Source organism: Mus caroli, unplaced genomic scaffold (genome assembly GCF_978045245.1).
Source record: "Mus caroli unplaced genomic scaffold, Mus_caroli_1 scaffold_2, whole genome shotgun sequence".
Lineage (NCBI taxonomy): Eukaryota > Metazoa > Chordata > Mammalia > Rodentia > Muridae > Mus > Mus caroli.
This window is the reverse complement of record NW_028227257.1, coordinates 140,783,256-140,796,039: the sequence shown is the minus strand read 5'-3', so window position 1 is coordinate 140,796,039 and position 12,784 is coordinate 140,783,256. Positions and strand designations below refer to the sequence as shown.

The following is a 12,784-nucleotide window of genomic DNA, read 5'->3' as shown; positions in this document are numbered from 1 at the left end:
TGTAAGCATATCCCAAATTCACTTCCTATAAATATCCCATCTTAATGAGATGGAATACTTTCAGAGTCATAGGCATTGTATATCTTGATCAACTGTCAGGTCATTATATGTCTAAAATAATGATGTTTCAGAGGAAGATAAAAGTCAAATCTATAGTAAAGATTTTGAAAGGAAAAGTTTGTCTTAGGCATCTTAAGAAATATCAAAGAAAAAATACAATGACAATAAAACAGATTAAAGGTCATTTGTGAGGAAATGAAGGGAATAAATGTAGGGTATAGACATGGTCATATTTCACTGTATACATGTATGAAATTCTCAAGAATAATGAAAAAATATTAAGGGAGAAGTGAAAGAGGAAGAGGGAGATGAGAGAGAGAGGAGAGAGAGAGACAGAGACAGAGAGACACACAGAGAGACAGAGTCAGAGATCTACTATGAAGAATGGAACTATGTCCATTTATCTGCCCTATGTCAGATAAATGGACAGCTGTTACCTAAATTTAAATTTCATTTAATTTACAACATTATTTATCTTTTTTAAAAAAGTAACCACTATGACAGAACTGAAGGCAGAAAGAAAAAAAATTTTTTTGATGAAGGACACCCAGGCTTGCCTTACATTTTTTTTCCTGGTTCAGTTTGATGTACCCAGGAAGGATGTAGTAAAAATATACTCTTTAAGTAGAATGGCTTTGGTCTGAGAAAAAGAACTACATATTATCTTCACAGAGAACTACAGGCCTTAGAGAACAGCCCACCCACCCAGGAATGATCACAGTGATCTTCCTTACACAGTATTATAAATAACATGATTACAGATAAAACCAAACCTATAAAGGTATGAAACATAACCCTGATGGTGAAAAATTACCTATGAATGTTAGAAATAAACATTTTACCAAAATAAGTGTAAAAAAACCAAACTTTAAAATTAATAAGAAATTAATAAGCCTATAATATGAAAAACATTAAATTATTTATTGAATAAAATTTTCCAAGTAACACTAAGACTTAATAATAATATATTTGTAATTATTTCTTTATGTTCAGAAAATGGTGGATTTAATTAAATAAGTGAATAAATTCTAAAGCAGAATCTCTTTAAAATGAGTTATAGCCAACCAAGGCTAATGCCATGGCTTCATGAATGGAAATGTCTAACATAAATAGACCTCATTGGTCCTAAAGGAAAAGAAAAGCTGTGATGGACACCAAATATATTCAGAGTTGGAAAAGAAAATAAATTACCAACATTTCACACAACAGGAATTATCACACATCCCAAGGGCTAAGGCTTTGCAATTTGTTGGTGGCCTGTTCCAGTGGATTTAGTTGAAGATTTCTTTGACCAAGATGTAGCATAGTCACCACCCATAGAGCGTTATATATCAAATATCCTATGTATCAGAAATGTACACTATACCTCATAACAGTAGCAAAATTACCACTATAAAGTAGCAATGAAATAGTTTTATGGTTGAGAGATACCATAACATGAAGAACTATATTTAAGAGTCACAGCATTAGGAAGGTGGAGAACCACTGTTATAGCCTTCTTTGGAGTCGGGAAGAGTTACTCATAAACCCTGGTCTGATATCCACCTGTAAGAGAAACAGAAACCAAAGAATAAAACATCAATCATACAAAAATAAACATAGAAATTGTAACCTAGACCTATATTCATCCCAAGCCCAGATGCCTAGACTTCAGTGTAAGAACACAACAACAGCTAGGGCAATATGGCACAATCAGTGATTAGCTATCCTACCACAGCAACTCCTGAACTTTCTGGCACAATGAAAGCACAAGAAAACCAACTTTATTAAGATGATAGGGGTCTTTAAAGAGGAAATGAATAAATCTGTAATAGAAATACAAAAAATACACACACATACAATTAAAGGAGAAGAATAAATCTCTTGAAGTATGGCAAGAAAACCAGGGGGGCGGGGGGAAGGAGTTGAAAGAAATTAATAAAAGTGTTTAAGACCTGAAGATGGAAAAATCTAAGCAAAATATAATAAATAATAATAATAATAATAATAATAATAATAATAATAATAATATAAACTGAGGGAATACTGTAGAAGAAGATCTATGTAAGCAAAAAGGAACTTTAGGTGCAAGCATGCAAGCATCACCAAAGAGAAAATTGTAGGCTTAGAAGAGATAATAGAAGAAATTAGCACTTCATTCAAAATGTTAAATCTAAAAAAATTCCTGACATAAAACATCCAGAAAATCTAGGATGCTATGAGAAGACCAAACCTATAAATGATAGGAATAGAAGGAGGAAATGAACCCCATTTCAAAGCCCCAGAAAATATTTTAAACAAAATTATAGAAGAAACATTTCCTAACCTAAAGGACATACCTATAAAGGTACAAGAAGCTTACAAAACACCAAGTAGATTGGACCAGAAGACGAAATACCCTTGCCACATAATAGTCAAAATACTAAACACACAGAACAAAGAAATAATATTAAAAGTTGCAGGGAAAATTGCCAAGTAACATATAAAAGGAAATCTATTAAAAATCACTCCTGCCTGCTCAATAGGGTATCAAAAAGCCAAAAGGGTCTGGACAGATTTCTTGCAGACTAAGAGACCACAAATGCCAGTTGCAACTAGCATAGTCATGAAAACTTTTAATCATTATAGATGCAGACAACAAGATATTCCATGACAAAGTCAAATTTAAAAAATAGCTATGTACATATTCAGGATTACAGAAGATACTAGAAGAAAAACTCCAATCCAAGGAAGTAAACTACCTTCATAAAAACAAATAAATAAACAATTTTACATGAGAAAAACAAAATAACAAAACCACAACAACAGCAAAAACAAAATAATATGAGTTAACAATCTTTGATCATTAATGCCTCTCAATATCAATAGACTCAATTTCCCAAGGGAAAAAAATATTACACAGGCTAACAGAATGGACACAAAAACAAAATCCATCATTTTGCTGCATAGAACAAACAAACCTTACCATCAAAGATCCACACTAATTCAGAGGAAAGGGCTGGACATTTCTTTTCCAAGCAAATGGACCCAAGAAGCACATTTAAAAGAAAGAAGTCAAAGTATTGCCTTGATGATAATATACATAAGTGACCCCAAATATTCTACAAAGGAACACCTACAGCTGGTAAGTACCTACAGTGAAGTGTTTGGATGCAAGATAACTTCAAAAAATCAGTAGCCCTCTTATATTTACACCACAAACAAGCTGAGAAATAATTAAGAAAACAACACCATTCACAATAGCAACAAATAATAATAATAATAATAATAAATTAACTCTAACCTAGCATGTGAAAGACCTGTATGACAAGAACATCAAGTTTTTGATGAAACTGAAGATGGAAAGATCCTCCATGCTCTTGGATCAGTAGAAATAACATAGTGAAAATGGCCATTCTACCAAAAGCAAAATACAGATTCAATGCAACTCCCACTAAAATTCCAACACAATTCTTTACAGATCATGAAAGAACAATACTCAACTTCATATGAAAAAACAAACAAACAAAAACAATAACAAAACCCAAGATAGCTAAAATAATCCTGTAAAAAAAATCTGAAGATATCATAATTCCTTATTTCAAGCTGTACTACAGAGCTATAGTAACAAAACTCACATAATATTTACATAAAAACAAACTGGTTGATTAATGGAATCGAATCAAAGACCCAAACATAAATCTACACACTTACAGACACCTGATTTTTTGATAAAGATGCCACAGATACACAACAGAAAAAGAAAGTATCTTTAACAAATGGTGCTACTCTAACTGGGTGTCAGCATATACAAAAATGTAAATAGATTCATATCTATCACTCTGAATCAATCTCAAATCTAAATGGACCAAAGATCTCAACATAAAACCAGAAACACTGAACCTGATAGAAAAGAAATTGACGAATAGCCTTGAAAACATTGGCTCAGTGATCACGTGGGAATGCGATTGAAGGATAGAGTACTGGGAGAGACAAATTGAATTCAGGAGCATTTCTGGACAAGGTAGAAACCTAGTGCAGTGGAAAATTCCAGGAATCAGTGTAGAGGACCCCAGTGAAGACCTCTAGTAATGGAAGATAGGGAGTCTGAATGGACCATCTTCAGTACCCAGGGAAGGCTTCCAGTGTAGGCCCTGGGAAACAAAACCAGTTACAAAAATTTTGACTTACAATTTGTCCTGCCTGCAAGATGTGCTGTGGTAAAGGGTGTGTAGAACATATGGAATGACTAACCAGTGAATAATTAAACTTGAGATGCATGCCACTAGAGGGATCCTATCTCTGAAACTGCCTAGGGGTCTTGGAAGCAGAGGCTGGATAGTCCAGAGACCTAGGATAAAACCAAACACAAACAGAAAAATAAAAAGAAAGAAAGGGAAGGAGGGAGGGAAGGAGACAGGGAGAGAGGGAGGGAGACAGGGAGGGAGGGAGGGAGAGAATAGAGAGAAGAGAAAGAAAAGAAATCAATGAAATTATACAGTTGTAGAATAGAGCCCAGCATAATTATCATTAGAAAGGCTTTATCCAGAAACTGATGGGAGCAAATAAAGAGAGACATAGTGAAACATTACACAGAGCTTAGGCAATCTTGCCAAAAAGTACAAGGAAGGAATGTAGGAGCTAGAGGGGTGAAGGATATCACAAGAAACCACAGAATCAACTAGTCAAGGCTCAAAGGGGCTCATGGAGAAAAAAGTGACTGTCATGTATTCTGAGTGGGTTTGATCTAGGTATTGTGCATATATGTTGTGGTTGTGTAGTCTGGTGTTCTTGTGGGACTTCTTACAGTGAGAGCAGGAGCTATTCTGACTGTTTTTCTGCTTTTGAAACACCTTTCTTCCCACTGGGTTGCCTCATCCAGCATTAATATGAGAGGATGTGCTTAGTCTTACTTCAATGTGATATACTATGTTTGATTGATATCCCTGGGAGTTCTACCCTTTTCTGAAAGGAATTGGAGGAGGAGTGGATCCATAGGAGAGGGGGGGTTTAGAGGAGGCACTTGGAGTAGAGAAGGAGGGGAAACTGTGTTTAAGGAATAATTTATCAGAGATCAATAAGTAAAAAAGTCATAAAACGTCATTGAAGACTTTTTCGGTTAAAAATGTGATACACATCCATGAAGGGTATAATAAAGGGCAACAAAAAACTTGTGCAATGTTTTTTTCTAGGCTGCCAATGAAAGTATTATAAGACAACTCTGGGTTTTAACTACACATTTTATAAATCACATTAATATATTGTGCTATCACTGGTAAAATATTATCATTTAGTAGAAAGTAAAGTATAAACAAAAGTTGAAGTGGAGGGCTTGAGGTCTAACTTATTTGCTGTGAAATCCTGGGGATTTTATTCAATTTCCCTAAACACTAAGAATATTTCTTATATATCTGAGCCAAATTTTTAACAGTCAGAAAGCAGAGTAATAAAAAAGAAATATAGAATCATTATATACTGGCATATATTGGTGTTACTATTTTTTTATTATTAAGACCAATTAAGTGCTTATTCTTCATTATTCTTTCATTGGCCTGCTTCAGTTAACACAAATTGTATCCTACTGTAAAGCCTTTTCTTCCAAATTGGAACATTCTGTTCTGGAAGACAAAGGAAAAACCCTAAGACTCAGGAAATAAATGAAACATACAAGGACAAAGACCAAAAAATTAAACTTACTAGGTCAAAGAGATCTTAAAAGTTACAAAAATTCACAAGGCCACGCTCCAAATATGTATAAGCCACAACAGTTGCATGGAAAAGGAGACTCGGACAAACTGACTTGGCTGAGACTCATGCAGTGGGGGAACCCTAGAGTTATAGATGTTAGTTTTCTCGTATGCTGAGGTAGGCTTGTCAGGAAAACTGCTATTCTTGGATCAACCTACTTTCACAGACAAACCAACCAACCAACCAGTAAATTCACTGGTTCCTTAGCTATAGGTATATGTAATAAGAAACTAAATGCAGCCAGATGTGGTGGTGCACACCTTTAATCCCAGCACTTGAGAGGAGGAGGCAGGCGGATTTCTGAGTTCAAGGCCAGCCTGGTCTACAAAGTGAGTTCCAGGACAGCCAAGGCTACACAGAGAAACCCTGTCACAAAAACAAAACAAAACAAAACAAAACAAAAACAAAACAAAAAACAACAAAACAAACAAACAAACAAACAAACAAACAAAAACTATATGCTATGTTACCCCAGACCTATTTTTGGTCTTGCCCCTATCAAAGTCCATATAACACTGTATAGAGTAGACCAGAAAAGAAAATCCTCTTAGTAGATAATAATAAAAACACTAAACATATGAATAAAAGAAAGAATATTTAAAGGTTTAATGAAACACACACACACACACACACACACACACACACACACACACACACACACACACACACACTGCAGACCTATTAGAATTATACCTGACTTCTTAATAGGGAATATAAAAGCTAAATCTGCTTGGACAGATATTCTACAAACTTAATTAGACCACAAATGCCAGTCAAAACTTTCAATCATTGTAGATGGGGAAAATAAGCTATTTCATGATAAAGTCAAATTTAAATGGTATCTATCCATAAAATCCAGCCTTACAAAAGTTGCTAGAAGTAAAAGTTAAACAAAGGAGGTTAAATACACCTTGAAAACACCAACAAAATAACAGGAATGACAATCATTGGTCATTGATATCTCTCAATATTAATGGCTGCAATTCCCTAATAAAATGATATAGCAAAAGAGAAAGGATATTAAAGCAGTATCCATCCATTTGCTGTATACAAGAAACACACTTCAACATTGCTTCAGCATCAAGGGTTGGAAAAAGATATTTAAAACAAATTGACCAAGGAACAAGTTGGTGTAACAATTTTAATATCCAGAAAAGAAAATTAGCCTTCAAAGGAAAAATCCATGAAGATGACATTTTGATTCTTAACGTTTATGCCACACACAAAAGAGCATCGACCTCTATAAAAGAAACACAACTACAGCTTAAATCACAGACCCACACACTGATAGTGACAGACTTCAATACCTGACTCTCATGAATTGACAGGTCATCCAGACACAAACTAAAGAAACAAATTCTGGAGCTAACCTGTTATAAACCATATGAACCTAAGAGATACTTATAGAATATTACAGCCAAACACAAAAGAATATATCTTCTTCTTTTCAGCACCTCATGGAACTTTTTCCAAAATTGAGAAAATTACTGAACACAAAGTAAGTCTTTATAGATACAAAGAAATTTAAGATACTACCATTATTCTATCATGACATCATATATTAAAGCTGGATATCAACAATAATAAAAACAGCACAGAGATTATAAATTCATGGAAATCAACCATTCATTTGCTAATGAATAAAAATGGGTCAAGAAAACATTTAAGAAACAAATTAAAGACTTTCTATGATTCAATGAAAATAAATACACAGCATACCCAAACTTACAGGACATAGTAAATTGATGCTAAGAGGAAATGTCATAACACTATGTGCTGATGAAAGAAAAAAAAAAAAAAAAAAAAAAAAGGAGACATCTCTTACTAGCAACTTAACAGCAAACCTGATAGCTAGAGTGAGTGACCTTAAAATATCAAACTTTCCCAAAAAGTTGTAACTATCACCATAACCAATTTTACATTTGGTCCCAAATTTATAGAGTTTCCTCTACAGTTACATTTCTCTTGAATGCATGAACAGCTGTCATTTTGCTATTATCAGTAACATCTAGTTCCTGTATGTCAAGCAGGCTCCTACTAGGTTTCAACAAGTCACCAAATTCTGGTTTAATCAAGGAAGGAGGAAAGAGAAGGAACCATTAATAGATAAGGAGAATGATAAGTACACAGAATAGTTACAGAAATGACATCATGAGGTGCTAGTGACAAAGAAGCAGGCCATGGGGCTTCTCAGTCTCATACTGTGGACCATAGGCCAGAGGCTCGAGCTCTGAAACATGGAACCCCCGGCAGGTTTTTCTTCCTTGTTATCAGAGATCCCAAGCATCTTGAGTTTAATTTGGGGTGTCTCCAGTGTTTTATATTTCCATCCATTTATTTGAAAATTTCATGTTATCATTGTTCTTTATGGCTGAGTACTATTCCATTGTTGAAATGTACCACATTTTCTTTATCCATTCTTTGGTTGAGGGACATTGAGGATTTTCCCAGTTTCTGGCTATTAGGCATAACGTTTTTATGAACATAATTGAACCAGTGTCCTTGTGGTTTGGTAGAGCATCTTTTGGGTCTTAAGTTAGAACTATTACTAATTTTCTGAGAAACTGCCAAATTGAATTCCAAAGTGGTTTTACAAGTTTGCACTCCTACCAACAACATAAAAGTGTTTCCATGGCTCCATATCCTTGCCTGCATGTGCTGTCTCTTGAGCTTTGATGTTCTCCATTCTGAGGGGTGTAAGATGGAATCTCAGAGTCATTTTAATTTGCATTTTCCCAATGACTAAGGAAGGTAAACATTGCTTTAAGTGTTCTCAGCCATTAGAGATTCTTCTGTCAAGAATTATCTGTTTAGAAATTCACATCATCACCCCCTTTTAAATTGGGTTATTTAAGTTTTTGTTTAGTTTCTTGAGTCCATTATATGTTTTGGATATAAGTCCTCTGTCAGAAGTGGGGTTGGTGAAGATCTTTTCCTATTCTATAGGGTGCTGTTTTATTCTTTTGATGGCGTTCTTGACCTTAGAGAAGATTTTGAGGTTAATGAGCTAGTATTTATTAATTGTTGACTTTAGTGACTGAACTATTGGTATTCTATTTAAGAAGTTGCCTCCTGTGCCAATGTGTGCAATGTGATCCCTTTCTCTTCAACCAGATTTAGTAGATCTGATTTTATATTGGGGTCTTTGATCCACTTGAACTTGAATTTTGTTCAGGGTAATAAATCTGCATCTATTTGTGTTCAATCACTTGTTGAATATATTTCTATTCTCCATTGTAGAATTTTGGCTTCTTTATCAAAAATCAAGGGTTCATAAGTGTGTGGATTTATTTGAGAATCTTCAATTTGATTTCATTGACTAACTTGTGTGTTTCTATATCAATACCATGCAGTTTTTATTACTACTGCATTGTAGTATAGCTTGAAATATGGGTTGGTTATACCTCCAGAAGTTCTTATATTGTACAAGAATGTTTTAATTATCTTGGGTTTTGTTTTTCCATATGAAGTTGAGTATTGTTCCTATTGTTTTTCTATAAAACAAAACAAAACAAAACTGAGGAATACTGAATGGCTGAGAAGCACCTAAAAAATTGTTCAACATCCTTAATATCAGGGAAATGGAAATCAAAACAACCCTGAGATTCTACCTCACACCAGTCAGGATAGCCAATATCAAAATATTCAGGTGACAGCAGATGCTGGCGATGATGTGGGGAAAGAGGAACACTCCTCCATTGCTGGTGGGATTGTAAGCTGGTACAACCACTCTGGAAATCAGTTTGGCAGTTCCTCAGAAAACTGGACATAGTTCTATGGGAAGATCCAGCAATACCACTCCTAGGCATATACCCAGAAGATGTTCCAACATGTAATAAGAACACAGGCTCTACTATGTTCATCACAGCCTTACTTAGAATAGCCAGAAGTTGGAAAGAACCCAGATGTCCCTCAACAGAGGAATTGATACAGAAAATGTGGTACATCTACACAATCGAGTACTACTCAGCTATTAAAAGCAAAGAATTTATGAAATTCTTAGGCAAATGGATGGATCTGGAGGATACCATCCTGAGTGAGGTTCACAAAAGAACACACATGATATGCACTCACTAATAAGTGGATAATAACCCATAAACTTGAATACCCAAGATACAATTTGCAAAACCCATGAAACTCGAGAAGAAGGAAGACCAAAGTGTGGATACTCCATTCCTTCTTAGAATGGGGAACAAAATACCATGCAAAGAGTTACAAAGTTTGGAGCTGAGATGGAAGGAAGGACCATCCAGAGACTGTTCCACCCGGGGATACACCCCATAAACAGCCACCAAACCCAGACACTATTGCATATGACAGCAAAATTTTGCTGACAGGACCCTGATATAGCTATCTCTTGTGAGGCTATGCCAGTGCCTGGCAAATATAGAAGTGGATGCTCACAGTTATCTAATGGATGGAACACAGGGACCCCAGTGAAGGAGCTAGAGAATGTACCCAAGGAGCTAAAGAGGTCTGCAATCCTATAGGAAGAATAACAATATGAACTAACCTGTGCCCTCCAGAGCTTGTGTCTCTAGTTGTATATGTAGCAGAGGATGGCCTTATAGGCCATCAATGGGAGGAGAGGCCCTTGGTCTTGTGAACATTATATGCCTCAGAACAGGGGAATGCCAGGGTGGGCTGGGGATCAGGGCTGGGGGGGGTATAGGTGAGTTTCGGAGAGGAAAACAGGAAAGAGGATAACATTTGAAATGTAAATGAAGAAAATATTGAATATCAAATTTAAAAAATTCAAATACTGTATTGAATATAGATTGAGAGACTTGACAGCCTTGTCTTGTCCCTGATTTTATTGAAATTGCTTTAAGTTTCTCCCCATTTAATTTGGTGTTGACTATTGCCTTGTTGTATATCACCTTTATTGTGTTTAATTATGTGACTTCTATCCCTGATCTCTCCATACTTTTATTATGAAGGAGTGTTGGATTTTGTCAGTGGCCCTTTCAGCATCTAGTAAGATGACCATGTGACTTTTTTTCCTTTCAGTTTGTTTATATGGTGGATTCCTTTAATGGATTTTCCTATGTTGAACTGTCTCTGCATTTCTGGTGTGAAACCTACTTGATCATGTTGGAATATTTTATTAATGTGTTCTTAATTTTATTTGTGAGTATTTTATTGACTATTTTTTGCTTTGAGCATCATTACAGTTTTATTAATTATTGTCAGAACCTAGAAACAAACTAGATGTTCCTTGCCTGAAAAACAGATAAAGAAAATGTGGTAAATTTACTAAGTGTGATATTGTACTGTCGTTAAAAAAGTAACATCATAAATTTGATGCTACATGGATGTAACTAGAAAAAAATCATCCTGAGTGAATTAACCCAGACCCAGAAAGACAAATATGGTATTTATTCCCTTACAAACCTTATTTAGCTTTTATATAAATGATAATTAAGTTACAGTGTATAGACCCAGAGAGGTTAGATAAAGACACAGGCTCTAAGGGGACATATTGACATCTCTGGGAAGTGGATATAGAAGAAATTTTTGTGGGTAGATGGGGTTAGATTTGGGAGCAGGAAAGATCAGGTGGTGTGGGTAGGGCAGACAGTATTTAGAAAGATATAGATAGAATTAGGGAACATTGAGGGTACTGGCATGGAAACTCAGTGTGTGTCTGTGGGGTGGAGGGGGGGGGGAGTATGGAAACCACTTTCTAGAGGAAAGTCACCCAAGGGTCAAAGTCCTATCTTGTAGGTTGGGTAGGAGGTTGGTCATAGGGACCATGGCTGTGAAACACCAACCCCTTAGCCCATAAAGGTTGGCCAGACCTTTCTGGGGGATCAGGGCCCTCCGCACAGACTGGAGGGAAAAACCTTACCAATCCAACGAGACTTGTGTGAGAATTCTAGCAGTCTGATTGCAGGAAAAGTGGACTTGTGCTGGTGGCAGACTGGGTTCCTATACCTCCTCGACCTTTATTAAAGAATTTCCGTACATTAATTAATCTTATAGCTTGACTTTCCATGATGTACATATGATCCTCACTAATAATTTACTTCCTGATGAACACAGGCAAGTTTGGGAGCAGGTGAGAATACATACAGATGAACCTCATCAAACAGATGCAACATATCCAATCGGATCAGAGGCAGTACCTAACCAAGATCCTTGATGGAATTATAATTCACCAGGTGGTATTTTAGCCAGAGATAGATTCATAATCTGACAGTCTTCATAGGGCAGCATTAAAAGCAATAAATTTTGAAAAACTCCAAGAGGTCATCCAGGTCAAACAAGAAAAACTCCTTATTACAATATACTAATCTAGACCCCGAAAACCCAAAAGGTAAGCAATTTCTGATGCCCTCACCCCTCTCTCCTAAATGGCAGGCCCCTTTCAAGGTAATTCTCATGACTCCTACAGCTGGTAAACTGGAGGGACTCTCTCATTGGATCCACATGTCTTCCTCAAACCTTTCACCCTCAAATTGACTCTTCTTCCGACATGTTGACCCTAACAGGACCGTGCTCTCTTAAGCTCCGAATGTTGAGACCAACCGTCTTGTCTCCAATTCCAGAAAATGAGACTCCATTCCAGCAACTGCACTTGAAACCACTGGATTAAACATGGGCTTCTCATCCTTCCCCTGCTGTTTGTTTCCATCCAGGGTAGCCCTTACATGTGGAGATTCGAGGTTCAAGAAACTCCCAGAGATAACAGTCTTTCAAAATAGGTTCAGTTTTCTCCCCTTGGAGATTGAGGAACTCGGCAGAAGGGGGAGGGGAGGGGAAGTTTGTAGGAGTCAAAGGAGAATAGAGGACACTAGCAGAACATGGCCACATGAATCAACTGAACGGGGCTTGCAGAGACTCATAGAGACTGAAGTGGCCAGCAAAGGATCTGTGTGGATCTGCACCAGTCCTCTGAATGTATGTTGTGGCTTTTTACCTTGTTGTTGTTGTGATCCCCTAACAGTGGGAGCAGACATGTCTCTGACTCTTTTGCTGGCTCTTGCGACTCTTTTTCTCCTAATGATTTGCCTTG

At 36.3% G+C, this 12,784-nt stretch overlaps 1 long non-coding RNA gene across 1 annotated transcript; it reads right to left on the bottom strand.

The window, feature by feature from the left end:
• Nucleotides 1-1,478: 1,478 nt before the first annotated feature.
• Nucleotides 1,479-12,253, bottom strand: LOC110309085 (uncharacterized). Its single transcript, XR_002379656.2, has 3 exons — nt 12,110-12,253; nt 11,618-11,712; nt 1,479-1,605 (listed from the first exon to the last, which is right to left on the bottom strand). It is a non-coding gene; the product is annotated as an uncharacterized LOC110309085 (long non-coding RNA).
• Between the last annotated feature and the right edge of the window lie 531 nt (nt 12,254-12,784).